The sequence below is a fragment of the Wyeomyia smithii genome, chromosome 3 (assembly GCF_029784165.1).
Source record: "Wyeomyia smithii strain HCP4-BCI-WySm-NY-G18 chromosome 3, ASM2978416v1, whole genome shotgun sequence".
Lineage (NCBI taxonomy): Eukaryota > Metazoa > Arthropoda > Insecta > Diptera > Culicidae > Wyeomyia > Wyeomyia smithii.
In genome coordinates this window covers 86,444,554-86,464,242 of record NC_073696.1, presented here as the reverse complement: position 1 = coordinate 86,464,242, position 19,689 = coordinate 86,444,554, and the positions used below count along the sequence as shown (strand labels likewise).

The window sequence follows — 19,689 nt, the reverse complement described above, 5'->3', positions numbered from 1 at the left end:
CGTTCCGGGAAGACCAGGGCTGGAGACTGGAGGGGTTTTAGTGGGTCGGGACAGGGATCAGTAGGTGTCTGGGGGAGTGTAACTACCCCAGCATCTCTCCCCTAGTCTCATCCCCACACCCTGAGTTCTCTTCTCAGGTGTCTGTTTGCAGATTTCCCCGCCACCTTTGAAAAAAAAAAAAATAATAACGACATTGCTAAATCTATGAACAACATTCTCAACGGTACCTTCTGTTCTACATATGGGTCATTCCATACGAAGTGTACATACCACTTGGACACGACCATTACAGATTTTGCTCAAAGTTAGGGGGATTATTCATCTACTGTCTCTTTGGAAAAATCCCGATTTTGGTATCGATTGGAATACCGTCCGCTCTGTGGGACTCCCCTGTTTATTGCAAAGTCACGCATCTTTTACTCAAAATCTCTTTCTTCTTTTTCTTACAATTCATAGATGTAAGATGTCCGAAAAATACTGATAGATGATTTTTTAAGAAAATAAACCAAGGAATCCAGAAAAAATATAAGTTTTGACCGGAAGTGTTGCCAGATAAATAATTTTTGTATTTGAAAACTAACCTTACATTTTTCGGCAAATGCAGGCATTTTGATTTTAAATTTGATAATTTCATCGTGTTCCTTGGAAAATTTCATATAAGAAACAACTATCATCCCGAGGTAATATGCGCCAATCTCGAGATAAAACATTTTTACGAAAAAAGTTGTACACTTCGTAACTATTTTATTTTATAATTTATAGACGTAAGACGCCCGAGAAATAGTGATAGATGACGTTTGAAGAAAATAAACCAAGGAATTTAGAAAAAATATTGTTTTTGACCGGAAGTGTTGCCAGATAGATTATTTTTGAATTTTAAAACTAAATTTGCATTTTTCGGCCAATGCAGCTAATTTCATTTCAAATGTGATGATTTCATCTATTTCTCGGAAACTTGTACGCAAGAAGCACTTACCACCCCGTGGTAATATAAGCCAATCTTGAGATATAACATTTTTTACGAAAAATTAATTACGAAATTCAGAACTATTTTAGTAAAAATGCTATATCTCGAGATTGGCTCATATTACCTCGGACTGATAGTTGTCTCTTATGTAAAATTTTTTGCAAGGAACACGATGAAATTATCAAATTTAAAATAAAAAGGCTGTATTTGTCTAAAAATGCAAATTTAATTTTAAAATACAAAAATAATCCAACTGGCAACACTTCCGGTCAAAAATAATATTTTTTCCGGATTCCTTGGTTCATTTCCTTCAAAATTCATCTATCACTATCTTTCGGGTGTCTTACGTCTACAAATTGTAAAAAAATTAATTACGAAGTTTACAACTTTTTTCGTAAAAATGTTTTATCTCGAGATTGGCTCATATTACCGATAGTTGTTTCTTATGTTAAATTTTCCAAGGAACACGATGAAATTATCAAATTTATGATCAAAATGGCTTCATTTGCCGAAAAATGTAAAGTTAGTTTTCAAATACCAGGATAATTTATCTGGCAACACTTCCGGTCAAAATTTATATTTTTTCTGGATTCCTTGGTTTATTTCCTTCAAAAGTCATCTATCAGTATTTTTCGGACATCTTACGTCTATGAATTGTAAGGAAAAGAAGAAAGAGATTTTGAACAAAAAATGCGTCACTTTGCAATAAACAGGGGGGTCCCACAGAGCGGGGGTATTCCAATCAACACCAAATTTGGGATTTTTCCAAAGTGACAGTAGATGAATAATGTTCCCAACTTTGAGCAAAATCTGTGATGGTCGTGTCCAAGTTTGTGCTTTTTCGTGGTCACTTCGTATGGAATGACCCATATACAAAAATTCTCCGTATTATTGCGACATTTCGCTATAACGACAGTCCCTTGCGAAGTCGCTATAAAGGGATTCGACTGTATATGGTTTCAACAGTCGTAAGGTGTATGATCCAAGAAAATCTACTGAGCAATGTTTGAGCGTGAGTGTGAGTGAGAGGCCGTTGCAGAAAGCCTTTGTTGGAGAATACCAATGCGGTTTTGGAGTGGGGCGATCTACAACGGACCAGATGTTTACCATGGGACAGATTCTGGACAAGTTTCGAGAACACAACTTGCAGACGCATCATCTTTTTATTGACTTTAAGGCGGCGTACGACACAGTGAAACGCAACGAGCTTTGGCAAATAATGCTAGAGCATAGTTTCCCAACAAAACTAATCAAACTGTTACGTGCGACGCTTGACGGGTTCACATCATGCGTCAGGACAGCCGGCGAATTTTCGGACGCGTTTGTGACGCTAGATGGTCTGAAGCAAAGTGACCGGCTCTCGAACTTGCTGTTCAACATAGCTTTGGAAGGTGCAATACGAAGGGCAGGTGTGCAGAGGAGCGGCACCATCATCACTAAGTCTCACATGCTTCTGGGCTTCGCGGACGACATTGATATAATTTGTTAGCCGTAGAGCAGTTGAGGAGGCCTTTACGGCTCTCAAAAGGGAAGCTGCGAGAATTGGACTCACCATAAACACTGCCAAAACGAAGTACATGGTGGCTGGCAGAGAGCGTGGTAGTTCTGCGGGTGTTGATGCTGCGGTGGAGATGGATGGGGATACTTTCGAAGTGGTCGACGAATTTGTTTATCTTGGTACTCTCGTGACATGTGACAACGAGGTGAGCCGCGGGGTGAAGAGGCGGATTGCGGTGGCGAATAGGGCTTATTACAGATTGCGTAGCCAGCTTAGGTTCCGTAGCCAACAGATCCGTACGGAATTTGCGCTCTATAGGACTCTGATCCTCCCGGTGGCGTTCTAAGGACATAAATCGTGGACGTAGAAGGAGCGCTTGGGGTCTTCGAGCGTAGAATCCTGCGATCAATACTCGGAGGCAAACTAGAGAATGGGGTGTGGCGCAGGCGCATGAATCATGAGCGGATGAAACACGGCAGGTTACAGTGGGCTGGCCATGTAGCACGGATGGCGGATGAGCGACCGGCAAAGATAATATTTAGCAAAAAACCGGATAGAGGCCGACGACTTCGAGGCAGACCTCACACGCGCTGGATGTGTGCTGTCGGCGAGGATGCCAGAGCAGCGGGTGTGAGAGAAGACTGGAGAGTAGCAGCTCAGGACCGAGTTTCGTGGAGACATATTGTGGATTCGGCATAGGATCTCAACGATCTCTCGTCATAAAAGTAAAGTAAGTGAGTATTTCACATAGAGCAGCATTTCTGTAAACTTTTTAAAATTCTTGGCGTCTCAGAAGCCGTGATGCAAATGACGAATAATTGGGCCAACAGCGGTGTGTTTACCATTTGTATCATCTTAAATCATTACGTTTCAAATACGTTGACCAGCTCTAACCGCAGGCCATTTATAAGCTCATTTGCGCACCTAATAGTAATAGTGTTTACAGGGTGGCAACATAGAAGTGATACACGTATTCGAGTGCCCCTCGTTGTATTTTCTTTCACAGCATGATGAACATCTAAACATGTTCTGAAAGAGTGTTTACTGTTTATTCGAAATCAAAACAGTTAGTTTGTTAGAATGTTATCAAAGAGAACCTAGGATATTCAGCTTCTATGGAGCAGAACATCTCCCAACTGGTCTCGAGGTACGATGCTGACCTAACAAGCCAGTCGTCGTAGGTTCGAGTCTCGGCTCGGGAGAGACTGTTAGTGTTAGTAGGATCGTAGCGATACCCGATCAGAAAGAAAAAACAAAAATGTAACAGAAGTTGTTAGTTTGTTACGGGAAAATCCTTACAGGCTGTGTTTTCAATTGGTCCCGTTAGGTGTTAAAATAACAGAAATTATAACAAAAATGATTCTACTAGTATCAAACACATATCATAATTTGTTACTAATATATCAGCTTTCTAACAAAATTAGATAGTATATAGAACAATATAACAACAAACATTGTTAGAAACAACAGGTTTTGATAAAAACGAAAAATTAGTTAGACTTGTTTCAGAACTACTTTATTTCACGTTTTGTTATTATAACTCATTCAGATTCAATTTTGTTATCAAATTTATATGGAAAAATACAAAATTGTATCAAAATCTGTTATTTGTATCTCACGTTGATGGAATTTTGTAATTTTTTTGTTATGCTCTTCTGATCGGGTAGCCTCGCAATTGTCCTGTACACTTAACAGTCGGCTGCGAAGTCTGTGTATAGTTAAACAGAAGGTCGGATTCCGATACGTAATGTAGTACCAAGGCTTTGCTTTGCTTTTCTTTATGGAGCAGAACATTCACGGATTACCTCTTAGAAATATTGCCGACAGGGTTGTTAGATCTCGGTTGCTGCTGAAGACGCATGTAGGTCAAAACATTTTTTTTTTCGGACGGAAAGTTTTAACTCTGGATGCAACTTTGAACAAGCAAAATGACCGTGTTTATGGAGCAGGTTTCCGTGATATACCAGCCCATAAAAGAGCAGTCGAGCGGTATCAAATTGCTTCAGCTGTGGTGGTTTGGGGAGGTATATCGACCAAAGGGAAATTACCATTGTTATTCTTCGACAGGGGCGTGAAAATGAACAAGGAGTACTACTTGCAATACGTTATCAAAGGCCATTTGCATCCTTGCGCTAAAATGCTTTTTAGGAGAGACAGTTTTTGCTTTCAACAGGATTCAGCACCACCGCTTAAGGCATTGATCGTTCAGAAATGATGTTGGCAGAATTTTTCTGTTTCATCAGTTCATCTGAATGGCTTGCTTCGTCACCGGATTTAGACCCGCTAGAGTTTAGTATTTGGGGAAAGTTGGACGACGTTGGGCATTTGAGTTTGGACACATTTAAAAAACGTTTGGTGAAGACTTGGGATGAAATGCCGAACGAAGTTGTGCGTGCGTCTACGGGTCATTATCAAAAGTGAAAGATTTGAACTCAACTAAGTACATTTTATTACTATTTATAGATGTTATTTAAATCGATTCCGGAGAGAAATAAAAACTGGTTTGAGTTTTATGACATAAATAAAGTGTATCACTTTCACGTTGCCACCCTGTACACAATATATATTTTTTTTTCGAAGGTTTTCTAATTACCATACTGCCAGGAAATCAAAGCATCAATGTAACAACATGAACTTCACAAAATAAAAAATCAAACCTTATTTTCTCTTCATAAACTCCATGAATATACAGTAGGAAACATATTTTTCATTTCTACCTAATCGAAAACCCACCAAAAATGTTGAGGTAACCTTTTGTAGTTTTTATTCACAAAATAAAATTAGAATATTTTTTTCCGATTCATGTTTCCCTTGAAAAAAATAACGGTGTATATTTTTTTTCAATAAACAACGTTATTATCTACAACTTTGATGAAAACGATGAAACAAACCGTTTTGACTACTTTTTTCACAAAAGCCTTCTAAAAAATGAGTCATAATTAAAATAAAAATCATCTCATATTTAGCTGTACAAAATTTCAGCCGAATTGAAATTGACTATTGAGAATATAAAAAATTGAATAGTCCTATGTTGCATGGAATCGCAATGTATGAAACCTTCATTACCCTAAGCAGTTAGCTGGTCTTGTTACTTGGGTATGTTCAGCAATAAATGATCTATTCAATTTAATCTTCCAAATGCATAATTGTCCAAAGTCCAGTTTTCGTTGTTAAGGAACTCCAAATATGCGATTTCTTTTTAAACAAACTCGGTTCTGATGGTGAATGCTATAGCTCTTAAGGAGAATTTTGTTTCTTCAAGTTATATTTCAAAAATTTCGAAAAAGACAAGAATTTGGGGACAGCCATTTATGAAAAATATTTTTTTTTATTTCCGCGACTGACTCGACTCGAACTTCGAAGTACAATAAAAGACTTTTCTCTGCGTTGAGAGCATATTTTACTTAATATATTTGTGAAATTTAAAAAAAATTAACGTTATTTCTATACAAAGCTGGATTAAGGTGGAAATTCTCAAACGCAATCTATTAAGAGCTGAACATAAAATTTCAATTTGTTCCTACATACTAACCTACATAGGTTATTTATTTTCATTCATTAGAAAGACTTTATCATGTTTCAAAGTCCAAAAATTTACACAATTATTCACAGTCTCTTGTACATCTAAACATGAGAACTAAATTTATTTGATTTGATTTGATTTGTCTTCTGTACAGTGAATCAAAATATACTAAAAAACAAGAGAATTTATCATTTCACTCGGGGTAAAAACTCAGCACTTTGAGTGAACCTGGATGAATCAGGTCTGAAGGTTAATCTACCTGTCTATAAAATTAATCAAAAAAAAAACTTTAGCAAAATGAATTGTTTATCTGCTTCAGACGGTTCTACACTATCATTTTTTTTTCATTGAAGCATGTCAATAACAAAAACGGAGAACCCCATTCCGAATGAACTAAAATGAATCAACTCGGAACCAGTAGCATAATATTTATCAGAGATTTTTTTCCACCAAACTGATAAGTGATAACAGCGCAACGACAGCGGAAGAAAATGAAGACAACCATTTGTTGCTTCCCATCGTTGCGGGAGCGTCGTCATGCAAACTGAGAACGAGAGCGTGGTGTTGGAGTATACGAGCAAAAGAGAGCGTACAACTTTATTACAACCCCGGTGCTCAGCTGTTTTCGTTCGGAGGCTGCGCTCTCCCAGCATAAACATATGTTGCGAGAGCTCGTTTCAGCAGTCGATACAAGAGACGCGAGCGGGCAGAATTATATAGACTTCCGACAGATTGAACATTATTATTGTTGGGCAATTTACAAATGAAACTGCTGTGTTCGGCTTGTATACGCCAGGGTTAAGGCTATTTACGTCTGCGGAAAATTCATCTGAGCTGGGAAAATCAATAAATCAACGTTCGCATTCGTGTTGCTTTTAAAAACCTGTCATCGGCCCTAGGAAAAGAAGGGCTGTAAACTTTTTCCCTTTCGCCCTGCTACTTATCACGCTTTTCTAGCTAGCTGGGAGTGTTGTATTTCCTAGTGGAACAATCGATGATAGATGTTGGATGCACAGATTGTACGATAGTCATTCTATCTGCATCGACTAATGTCAAGCTCAAACCCGCTGAGCAGATTGCATAGCAACTGGCGTTGTAGAACTTTTCCACGTTAGGGGGATTAAGTTGAAACAACGTTAACTTCAACCGCTTTCGGTGCCGGAACAAAAAAATAATTTATCTTCCCTTGTGCCGAGACGTGTCATAATCACGTGCGGAGATTTTTGTGTGCAACGAAAGTTGAGATTGCGGATCAAAAAAACCGCTAAATCGTTTCAAATTGCGGGGGATGTAGCAGCAATATTGAACATATCTCATCGCATACTGTTCCCACAACTGGTAAAGCGTACAATTGACCGCAATAATGATTGCGCGTCGAAATATTTTATGATTACGGTTTATGTTTAATGTTGATTGAGGTTACGACTTTATTCCAACTTTCCCATTTGCGAACGGGAGAAATTTTCAACGATGTAGTCAATGACAAAAGAATTTACTGTATACTCACTTTTTCGCAAACGCTTTTATACAACAGCACTCACCTAGAACGAAAACAAAAGGTCATTAGTATGATGAAGAGTGCAAATTGGTAGCTATGAATCACGATGTAAAAGCAGAGCTTTCATTTCGTTTTTCGTTTAAAGTTTAATCTTAATTGCTGTTTTCATTACCCCTGGTAATTTGATGTATCTGGTTATACATGGATGGTTATCATTTATATCAATTTATTCCCGCTTGGTTCATCACAATTGTGGAAGAAGTCTGGTGGTTTAAAGATAGAGTTTAGTGCACTAGTTATAATTGCCCGTATTCTTATTTTTAGATTTTAATGTTTGATTTTTTTTCAGATTGAAAAAACCCACGACTTGTTGAATCAGTGTGATTGCATTGCATAGCGAAAGTAGAGTTAAAATCATGAAAATACACACATTTGCCCACGTTTGCATGGACTACCGCCCTTGTTGGCTCTATGTTTCCCACGCATGGAAACCGGACCGTGACTTACTCGAACACAGTTTTGTAACGTGAACCGTCTAGTAATGGAACAGCTTGGCGAATGAACTGCTGTTTAACCTTTCAACAGGACATTTTGACGGTTGCCAGAAAGTACCAAGGATTCGCTAATAACCAGAAACTTTCATTGTTTTCTGGCCTTGGAGATATGCCAAAGAGGATAGTAATTCAAAAACTCTGAAATTGTGTGATTTTACGGTGCTTGCTCATCTGTTAACATATTTGCTACGATGCTATCGAATGTAACGAAAGGCCATTTGTTATTCGGTATGGTTTCAAGGCAAGTAGCTTGATTTATAGCGAGGTTCATGCTGCGAAGATATATCACTGTAGATAGAAACATAGCACCCGATTTCCGTTTGGCTTGTTTGCGAAAGCCGTCCAAATAAATGACCAGATCACAAAAGCGAAGACATGCAGTGTTTTTTCTTTTCAATCATCTAGATTTCTACTTTCACATGAAATGTGGAAGACAGAATTTAGTATAAAATATTATACTTAAAAAGATTTCGGTAGCCTTTTCTTTCAGATTTCTTTCGATTTTTTCACAGAAGTTTTGACGCAATTTGCCTTAGGGGCCATCCACATACCACGTGGACAGATTTTTAACGATTTTGACCCCCCCCCCCCCTGGGACAAATGCCCATATAAATTCTTATTTTTTTGTAGGGACCGTGGACATTACACAACCCCCCCACCCCCCGCTGTCCACGTGGTATGTGGATGGCCCCTAATGAAATCAAATACCTATATTTAAAATTAAAAGCATGTAAATAAAATATCTATTTTATGTAAGGTATGATGGATGAAATTGTGCTCTAAACTTCCGTTGTATGAGTTTATTATTCTTATCTGAGCGCTTTATACGAATTTATTACTAGAAGCAGGCGTACCAGGAGTGCAGATTTGTCAGCTAAACTCAGGTTTTTGGAGTTCGTGTGCAGACTTTTATTGATTCGCAGATATTTGCAGTTTTTCTATAGTTTTTGCATATTCTTGTAAAAGTCTCTTATTTTTGAGCAGACTTACTTAAAACATGTGCAGTTTTCTACAGATTTGCCTGCGCGAGTGTAATTTTTGCGAATCACGGACAGATTGTTTTCAGATTTCGAACATTTTTTCCGGTTTATCGAGCAGTTGCAGACATTTCTCAAAACTCAAAAATTTGGCATCTCTGACTAGGAGCGCTGAACACAGGTTTTGCTCTAGAGCTCAAATAGGAAAAATATGAAAAACAGCGTTCTAATCATTCGTTCCTGTAAATGTTAATGCCCCTAGCAAGCTCCGAAGAGCGTCAATAAGTTGCAGAGCAACTGTTCGCCGGGTTCGTCGCTTCTTTGTTTGCTTATGGGAAAACTTCATTTAAGTTTCTGAAGACTTTACGCATTTATTACCCGATTGACAAAGAGCACCATAATTAACAGGAACGGTTGAAAAGCTTTAATTTTTCGCTACCCACTGACACGTTTTGACACACACTGGTAAAAATCATCACAATTATTCTAAGCAGTTCTCCCTCATATACTCGTGACGTATTTTATGGATGCTCCCTAAAGTAAACAATTCCAACGACTGAGCTATTTGACATCATGCGTAAAAATGCCGCTACTCAAATGTTAGCTTGTCGTCAACCATCACTTCCAAAAGCTTTAAGAATCACTTTGAAACAATAGTGCATTCACCAACACAAATCGATTCCTCTTGTTCCGATTGACGATTGTTCACTATGATGACCTCTGTCCTGTGGTGGACTAACTTCAGTTTCCTGCATCAAATCCTCAATTACTCGTATTGAGGTGAGGTAGACTTTTAGAGTTATATAGTCTGCAAAGTCCACAATCGTTACTCCTGGAGGAAGATTAAGTTTGAACATACCGTCATGCATGATAATTCACAATACCGGACCCAAAATGGAACCTTATGAGATGCATTTTTGAACTTCGTGTGTGTTGTGAACTAACACACGAATCGGCATTTTATGACTTCCAAGCGCGTAGGCTCTAGAGTTCCAGTTGGCGCTATTGAGCGCGTTTCTCATGTCTAGCATGGCGATTGCACAATAGCACATGCCCCTTCTTATATGCTTGAGGATTCAGAGAAAGGAGAAGTAGAAGGAGAGAATATCCACCGTGGACCCACCTTTTCGGAAGTCGAATTGGTTGCTTGACAGACCGGTTTCACTCTCGGTCACTATCACAAGTCTGTTAAGAAATACTTTCTCAAGTACCTTGGCCATTGTGTCTTGGAGACAGATTGGTCTATATCCCGAAGGGCCACCTGGTGGTTTTTCGACCTTCGGCAGTAACACCAGTCTCTGTCACTTCCGGGAAGAGGCAGTCGTCCAAGCATTTCTGCATGACCGTCCTGAACAACCTGGGGGCTACATTTATAGCCATCTTAATGATCAAATTCGGGATTTTGTCTGGTCCTGGTGCCTGGCTCACTTTCAGTTTGCGATCCCAATGAGTTCATTGTCCTTCACCCTTTTCGCCAGTATGTTGGTGGCCTTCCATTCGTAGGTTCACAAGACCTATACACGATGGGGTTGCACACCTGCGATATTGTAGCAATAATTTAATCAGCGCTCGGGGGAACCTTCTCCTCTTCGAGGCCCCAACTAATTATTTGGAATGCGATGTCTTCCAGCCGTGAGTGGTTGGGATATTGGCCCTACCCGTTGCTTGACGGCTCGTGTCCACGCTGTCGCTGACCGACTCATGGTCGCTATTAGTGTGGCCGTTGTCTACCCTCCAGTACGAGCTTAGTCTTGAGCTGCCGAACATCACGTCGATGATTGATTCTGCACTGTTTTTGTTGTAGGTACTTTTAGCACCGACATTGGCCAGATCTAAGCTTCCAACAAAATCTGACCCCTCTGGTTAGTGCAACAGCCCAAGCGTTGAAGTCACCCGCCACCAGCAATGGCTTTATAGCTGTTAATTCCACCATTACACGATCGACCAACTCAGCGAATCTCTCTGTAGACCAACGCGGCGGAGTATAGCAACTGCAGTAGAATACTCCGCCCACCTTGGTAACCACGTAGTCCTCATTCGTGGTTGACATAATCTCCTAAACCGGGAACCCGCCCGTCGTCCATATGGCCGACATCCCAGGCTTATCCGCTACCCAGTTACCGTTTCCGGTAGGGATGTGGTAGGGGTCCCATACGATGGCAATGTCCGACAACGACTCAGGTTGCTTGGTATAGTAGTTGTGCCGCGTAGCAGTGATTCAGGTTTAATTGCGTCACCTTCACGCCTGTGGTTTAGTAGCCGACTTACTAGTCGGGTACTTGGGGCCACCCGTGCTTAGAGTACCGCTTACCGGTGCATACCAAGCACTTGCGAGGCGCCTCGCAGTCTAGCGCTTTATGGCATGCACCCCCGCAGCGTCGACATAAGTTAGACCTGTCGGGTCTTTTACACGACCACAACTTATGCCCCCTCTTGAAGCACCTAATGCAAAAATCAAGCTGCTGGAGGATGCCCAGCGGGCATAGAGACCAACAGACCTTCAGCTTGGTTTTCTTCAGGGCTTTACTTCTTTCTTTCGATGGAAGCTTTACCTTTCCTTTTCGAGGGCTTGTGCAATGTTGCACCCTTCGATGATTACGTCCAGGCTTTCAAGCAGGAGAGTCACCTCTGGGGTGAGGGCCCGAATTTGCACGTCCTTCCTTAATAGTTGTTGGGCTACCTCTTTGTAGGTAGCTTCCTTGGCCTTCGCGTCTCTGCGTAGTTCTAGGATTATTTCACCGGTGCGAGGTCAACGAATGAACCGAATATCCTCATCCAACTCTTTTAGCTGGGTGTCGCCTCTCATGACCCTCAAAACCTCCGAGTACTTCGACCCGTCAGTATGGAGTATGAGCGAGTCACCCTTACTCTTCTTCACCTTTCGTGGTTTATCGGCGCGGTTTTCGTGTTTTTCACGCGTTTTCCGCTTCTGCTGTTTTTTGTTATTCACGGTAGCTCATTTTCCGTTACCCGTGGTGTCCCTGTTGGACTTTTCCCTCGTGGGCCTACCAGCCCACAGACAGGCCCACAGGTAGGCCTGTCTGTTGACGAACCAGCCGGTGGGATTGTCTCGATCAATCTTCTTTTGATGCTCGTAGGAGTCTGTTCTCCCGGAGACTGCCTTGTTCGCTTCGCGGCCGGTTTTTGGAGTGGATTGAGGGCCTTGCGAGTCCGCACCAAGAAAAGTAACCTAACAACGACTGAAGAACAAAAAAAGTCGTACCGGAAAATTTGGCTATGGAATCGAGGCAATGAAAACGAACTAATGATAGGAACTCGGGTAATGGAAACTCGGACCATCGTACTGCCGATCTCTCAAAATCATAGGCAGGAACGAGTACTGATGGACTGAATAGCCGCAAGTTCGACATCGTAGCGCTAAAGTGCTGGAAAGATTCTACGGTACGTGCGTTCCGGGATGCTCATACTATTTACAAGTCAGCTGTGGCGATATTTATTCTCGCTTATTTTCCGTCGGTCTAGTTCCGCCACTGTTGTGGCCAATCACCGACGCCCAGGGAGGCGACTCCACACCCAGGACCCTAACTCACGACCCGTCTATCAACGGACCGGCGCCAACGGCTTTACTTCCTCATGCGATGGAAGGCGTGATTCCAGAGATTTTTCGCCACAGAAAATCTCCCGGTGTCGGCTAGGATTGAATCTAAACCAGTTGGGTTGGTTGTGAGTGGATCACGCCACCTCACAACCATCGACACCTATGTCGGCGGTGGGATTCGAACCCAGGCGTCGAGCGTGGTTGGCGGAGACGTTACCAACCACACTAGGCCCCCGCTCTACATACACATGAGTTGGCTACAGCTTTTTGTTGATGTGCGAGAAGCAGACGCGGCTGATTGAGTGGTGACTAACCACCTCCCGAATGTGCTAGTTATGGATCAAATGCTCGGTTTTTAACGTCAGTATCATTAATGTGCACAGTAGCGGTGATGACAAGAATGAATACGACCACTCTCCAATACATGATATCAAGATCATCATCTGGGATTACGTTATCGCTCAGGTCGAACAGAAGTCGAAGGAGTTGGAGGAGTTAAAACAGGTGATTAGAAAGCCTCTCACATCGCAGAGGTCTCCAAGACAGACAGAATCGCTAATGATCGGCACTTCTCGGACATCACCGACGTTAGAACCTGTCGAGACGCCGACATAAAAAATGTGCCAAAAACTTTCCATCGCTAACAACATTAGATACCGACACTAGGGTGGGACAAAAAATAAATATTAGCTCCCATGCACTTTTTGTGTTCCCTATGGGTCCTGTAACAACTGTGTAACTTTTCAGATCGATCGGTGGAACCCCTGATTTGCGCCCGACTTTTAAAGTTTCAATACGATTTTAAATGGGAAAATCCACTTTTTCAAAACATATCCTCTAGAAATTTCCAGTTGGCTCCTAAAAATATACCAATACATGATATTTGTAGGAAATTTTCCTAAAAATAATTCTTCTGAAGACTGTAAGGCGCTACAAAATTTGTAGAAAAAGTTATTCACCTTAAACTGATCGAATGTCTGACGAACGGCTCAACATTGAATTTTTCCAGCAACACTGCTGCAGCATGCTGCTGTTGCAAACTGAACTGAATGAGAAACAGTTTCGCGTAGAATTAAGCTTGAAAGCGTGATTTTTTGCTCATAGTATCTTCGGAGAAAATGCTTAGAATATCAATCCCTATGTTTTGATAGTATTCGTTGTGTGATTTATACCCCTAAAAGTGAGAAATAAGCTTTCTAAACACCCAGAAAGCTTATTTACCTCTTTCAGGGGGAGTAATCAATCTACATTAAAACTTGATAGTTAATATTTTAAGCAAGCTCTCCGATAATGAAGATAACGTGAGCAAAATATCATACCTTCAAGCTTAATCCTACACAAAAATGTTTTCCACTACGTAGGGGTGTTTAGAAAGCTGATTTCTTACTTTTAGGGGTATAAATCACACAACGAATACTATCAAAATATAGGGATTGATATTCTAAGCATTTTCTCCGAAGATACTATGAGCAAAAAATCACGCTTTCAAGCTTAATTCTACGCGAAACTGTTTGCACCTGCTCGAAGCTGCGTTACCGGAAGAGGGTGTGTTGATTGAAGCCCTTCTCGAGTACTATGAAAACATCCGTAACAACAGCCATCAACAGCGTAGCGTAGAATAACTTGGGGCATGTGGAACGAAATCGAATGATTCGACGAAGAGTGTCGGCATGTGTTAGACGAAAAGAACAGTGTGTGTGAGGTAATGACCAACTATAAGACAGTGAAACCATTCTTTTCAGGCGAAAAAGCGCCGCCGAGGAGTTTTGAACGAGGAATTCGAAGAATTTCTTATGAGATGCAAAAGTTCTACCAGAAACTCAACGTATCACGTACAAAGAAAAAGTACTTTGATGATCGCCTAAATGGTGACTCTCTTCCACGACGGAGAAAATGAAATCGTCGGTGCAGCAGAGGACGTACGCATGCCACGGTGTGAAGCTAAGGATGCCATCAAGCGACCAAAGAACAACAAATCAGCCGGTAAAGATGGTGTCAGAGCAAAACGCATGTATTGTCTGCATCGACTGATTGTCAAAATTTACGATACCGAGCAGCTGCCGGAGGAGTGGATGCAGTTATCTTCCTTAGCTACAAAAAGGCGACAAATAGCTCTGTGAGAATTATTATTATATTATTGAATACCGTCTAGTGCTTTTCTAAATCACCTTCCAATTTCTTCCGCAAGTATCAAATGGATTTGTGGGAAGATATCAAGCTCAGATCAGCATCAGATCTTCACTTCATGGTAGATCCTTCGAAAGCGCCGTGAATACAGAGTCTCACCAACTTCAATGCCGCATATGTTACAACAGACCATTAAGAGCTATTGGACGAGAGCGGCTGCTTCGAAAAACTGACCCGACTAATTCAAATTGTGTGAGGATACCGGGTCGTCTATCTGATTCATTCGTATTCCCCAGAGGACTTCGGCATGACGACGGTCCTTTTTGCCTGTTGTTCAAAATTGCACTAAGAGGGTGCTATGTGCAAGCGGCGTTTAACATGCGGGGCACGATCCTAACCAGAAAACGTATCGACTTATCGATGTCGTGGACATTATCGGCAGAGGTATATTATGTTGAGTTAAACAATAAGCAATCAAAAACTAAAAACATGCTAAGAACAAATCACGCCCGCTGTGGCAGTCAACTCGAGGAACTTGACTCTCTGATAACTTCAGGCGATGATACCAGCCGTGAGATCCGGAGGAGTATTATACTGGTTGACAAAATAAAAAAAGCACTCCAGAGGCTCAAACCGGAGAAAATGAAAAATTGCCATTCAATTCAATTCATTCTTATGAATTTTGGTGCCTCTAGCCATTACAAAAACGCGTCAACTTACGTGAGAGTTCGCATAGTAATTGCTCGCCGGGTTCGTCGCTCCAACGTTATGTTTACGAGAAAACACATTCAAAAAATTAGTGGCAAGGGGCACCAAAATTCACAGGAATGGTTGAATCTTTAATTTTTTTTCGGTTTGAGCTTTTGGAGTGTGTTGACCAGTGTTATTAATGAAAATCGTGTCTACTACGGGTTACACAAGTGGCGAAACAAACAAACTTAACGCTTATGCAAAGCGGCACAAAACGTTCATATACTTGGTCATTCCGAACATCGGATGTTTTGAACCATCTTCGGAGGACGGTGGTGAAGGCGAAACCACAAGCTCGGGCAACTCTCCCAGTATCTTGAGAAACGGGCAGAGCCGAATGGATACACTGAGCAAGACAAGCTGCACGAATGCCAGACAACTTCCCTGCAAAACTTGTCTTTATTGGAAATCCGGTTGGCACATGATAGAGCTCAGTGAGCAAGATACAGAGACCAAGTAGAGCAAGGTTCAGCAAGCACTGGATGCCCGCGGGATCGGAGAAACGTTGTCGGGAACCAAGTTCCTTGGAGGAATCTTGTTCATCAGACTATTTAAGGAATATGTTATGTCGAAATAGTAGGTAACAGCTTGCACCGCAAATTCAGTTTCAGATCTGCTACCAGAATCTTTTCTTTTAAATTGAAAGAAAAAATGATATTTTCAACTTCTAATTTGAAGATTATTTTATATGTTTGCTTCGATAAAGCGCCTGATAAATTTTACCAATACCAACATATTTACATATTTATTCAGGCATGCTTCTTAAAGTTTTGTATGCAAGTTTATTGATGTTTTGATTTTTTCTAATTTCTTACTGTTGTTGGAAATTACTGTATTTTTCGCCACAGTGAACTGAAGCTTTTTTCCTTGCTACTGTTCGTTGGTGGCCAATTAATTTAAAAAATGGTTTTGTTTCCCATCGTACCTTTTATGTTTCGAATCTTGCTCTTCCTCCACCACCGTAGAACCGCCAGTTAATTGTGAATTTCAGAAGTTCACATCTGTTTCATCGAACACTCTCTAGTATCATTTGACGATACGCAAACCAAACAAATTTCCACAAATGTTTGCATACCGTGTTAATTTAATTTCAGTGCCAACATAATTACATGCTTAAAAAATAAAGTGCACAATGAAAAACAACACGCCTTCATCGAGCAGTACTACTGCATGCGAAGTATAAATGCTACCACAAGCTGTTGGAATGATTCCTTCTCATCATCCATCTGTATATGTGCTGTACATCGTCTTATTTATACGAAGACGTGCACGGAAATTCTTTTTAATTTGTTTATTATTCTTAAATTTGTAATAACTTTTGCCTGATGAAGATGGCAACGACGCATGAGAATAGATTTTTCATTTTTGTTTACGCGCTGGCGCTATATTAAGTATGACGAAGTCTATTCAAATTGTGCTGATAAATGAAACAGATCTATGGGCGGCGAAAAAGGACCATTACCACGAACTTGCTTTCTACACACAATACCGACAAATGAAAAATTTAAGACTTTTTTTTTTAATTTATGAAATGAGCAAAGAGCAACCGTTGCTGTACTAGCAAACAACCAACATTGGACCGCAAAACCAAGTTTTTTTCTGCTCTTCCATGGAACGCAACTCACTTACCGTAAATATGATAAATCGGATCGCTGCTGCTGCCGGGTGCCAAGACGATTTTTTGTGACTGCTGCCGAGCGACAAGCTGCTTCCGGGCCGCCAGCAGAATAGCAGCCATTCTGCTGTCCGTATAGTCCGTGTCCGAATCCGTTGCCATTTCGGCTGCCCTGTAGTCGTCCAGCTTTGGTTTTTTATCCATTTTCTTTTTGCTGCTCTCTGCACTGCTTGCTGCAGGTGATGGCGGTTATGCTGCACGAGACCACGATGATGTTTATTGCACATGAAACACACTGTAGTTTTGTGGTTCTAGGACACTGCTGTACAGGACACTTATGTGAAAGCACGAATCACTAGGACAATTTATTTGCACGCAAATATTTGTGTTAACTTTTGAAGAAGAAATTTCAGTAAGAATAATTGCTCACATTTATTGAGGTGAATTTTCAACTAATTTATTTATTGTTTTCACCAACGAGAAAAATTGATGCAGTTTTGAAAAAAAATATGTTTCTGATACCGTTTTGAATAATATACAATTGATAGCATTTTGAAACATCAATGTTTTTATTTTATAGAAATTATACGCTGGTAATATTGATACGATAAAAAACTTTCAGGACTCCAGTTGTTAATTAACCAGGAAGGGACGGAAAATATCTCTAAAACATACTTTTTCCATGTTTGATAAAACTGTTAAAATTTGAAATTAAACCCAATTTGCTACGAAAGCTGCACTTATCTGCACGGGTCAACTAAATAACGCAAACTGTTATGCACATGCAACTTATTTTATTTAATGTTATTTTTATGGTAACTGAATCCAATAGCAATCCGTAACCTACTAAATGGGCACACCAAGTTTTGCTTCACCACAGGTTTTTTCGCCAAACCAATTTAAGTCTCGTTCTAAGAAAATAATGGTGGTCATAAACAAATCATAACAATCGTGTACTTTGTAGACGAAAATAACCAAAAAAGAGCATACTCAAAGCTTTGAACCAAAATGGTGGCTTTCCTACCTTTGGTGAATAATATGAATATGTTGTTTTTGGGTATAACCTTCAATATTTCTACATGATCTAGATAGTATCACTGTTTATGTAAGAGAATTTGGTAACAGCCAGGTGAAAGATAAACATTATAGCTATATTTTAGCAATCTGACGCAAGGCTCGAGGCAAATCATCTCTGTCGGACACGGAAATTAATATCGGTGCTTTGTTTACAGAATCAGTAGTGTGGCATATTATTTTTTTCTGCTGGTCCGTCACAGTTCTGCGCTGATTAACAGAGACCACACGTTCTACGCGAATCATTGCGGTCATGCGACCGATTTATTTATTAGTAAATCAATGTTTTACTCTCCAAACCAGCATTGAAACGTCTGATGGTGTGTAGAGCAGCAGCAGCAGCAGCAGCAGTGGCTAAAATGAAGTTTGAAAGATCGAAACGTGCGAAATCACGCAGCGAATAAATTAATTAATCTACTCCCGCGTTAACTACATAAATTACCATCAATGTATTCATTAATTGATCATTCCGCAGCCTCCGTGGCGATGTGGCGAAGGTTAGCCTTCTGTCGCTGACGCGGCTTTTACCAACGATCGGTTCGTCCCATTGCCAGCCCCTAGGCTTCCCCCGTCCACGTACACAGCAGACGAAATGTGAGTGTAACTTGCATAATAAAGTGTGGGTACTTTATGCTTGTGGCATTTAATAATTTATACCCACTCAGGAGCTTTTTTGTTACTACTCTCGAAGTTGAATGGATTTTGCGTTCTGGTATTGCTCGCCTCCACTCGGCCGATATCGGTTGAGAGTGCTTTTACTCATTAAGTTCGTGCTACAAAAACCCACTTAAGGTATGTGAAAATGTAATTCTTTTTTGATTTAAACAACCATGAAGCAATTCAACTCCAACGTTGAAAGAAAAAAAAAACATTTTTTCATTAGGATAATTAAATTGACTTTGATCTTATAAATCCGAATGTTATAAAACGAATAATCTTTAAACGACTAAAGAGGCCTTCCGGTGCGGATAATGCTCTTACAGTCAGTGAGTGGGTTGCACTTGTTTGCACATTACCATTGTGCGAGTCTCTGCGGTCGGTGTATGTGCAATGTGGTTCGGATGAGCTGCCGATCGATTGGGTTTCACACTCGTATAGGGATAAAGCCGGGTATTACTTGTTACACATTATTTAACCGCAAATATTACAACCGCTGTTTGCTTTCGGTTAGCGGAAATTAAGCGAGTGCAGGACAAAAACAAAACACGAACAAAAAAAAAAAACATTATTAATATGAAGAAAATCCGGTTTGGTGTTACAGTTTACCGACCGGATCAGAGGAAGAAACCGACAAGCGACAAGGCCCAGCTCGAATTCGCTGCACGGCAAACGAATTTCGCATCGAGTGGAGCCTGTGACTAATAAAAGCGTTTGCAGTTTTAATGTAATTCATTCCCATTTAGGCAAACTGCTCAATTATTTAGCTTGATGTTTTTCGTCGACAGAATGACGATGGGATTGTCGTACAGCCTAATCGGTAGCAGCACGACCGACCGGTCCCCCGGTTGGCTGCTCTCGGATGTGTGGAGGAAATTTACGACGTACTT

The 19,689-nt window shown here is 40.6% G+C and overlaps 1 protein-coding gene across 5 annotated transcripts in view; it reads right to left on the bottom strand.

The window, feature by feature from the left end:
• LOC129727122 (dual specificity calcium/calmodulin-dependent 3',5'-cyclic nucleotide phosphodiesterase 1A-like) overlaps nucleotides 1-19,689 on the bottom strand; it is a 601,383-nt gene that overhangs the window by 346,731 nt on the left and 234,963 nt on the right. The window lies entirely within an intron of this gene.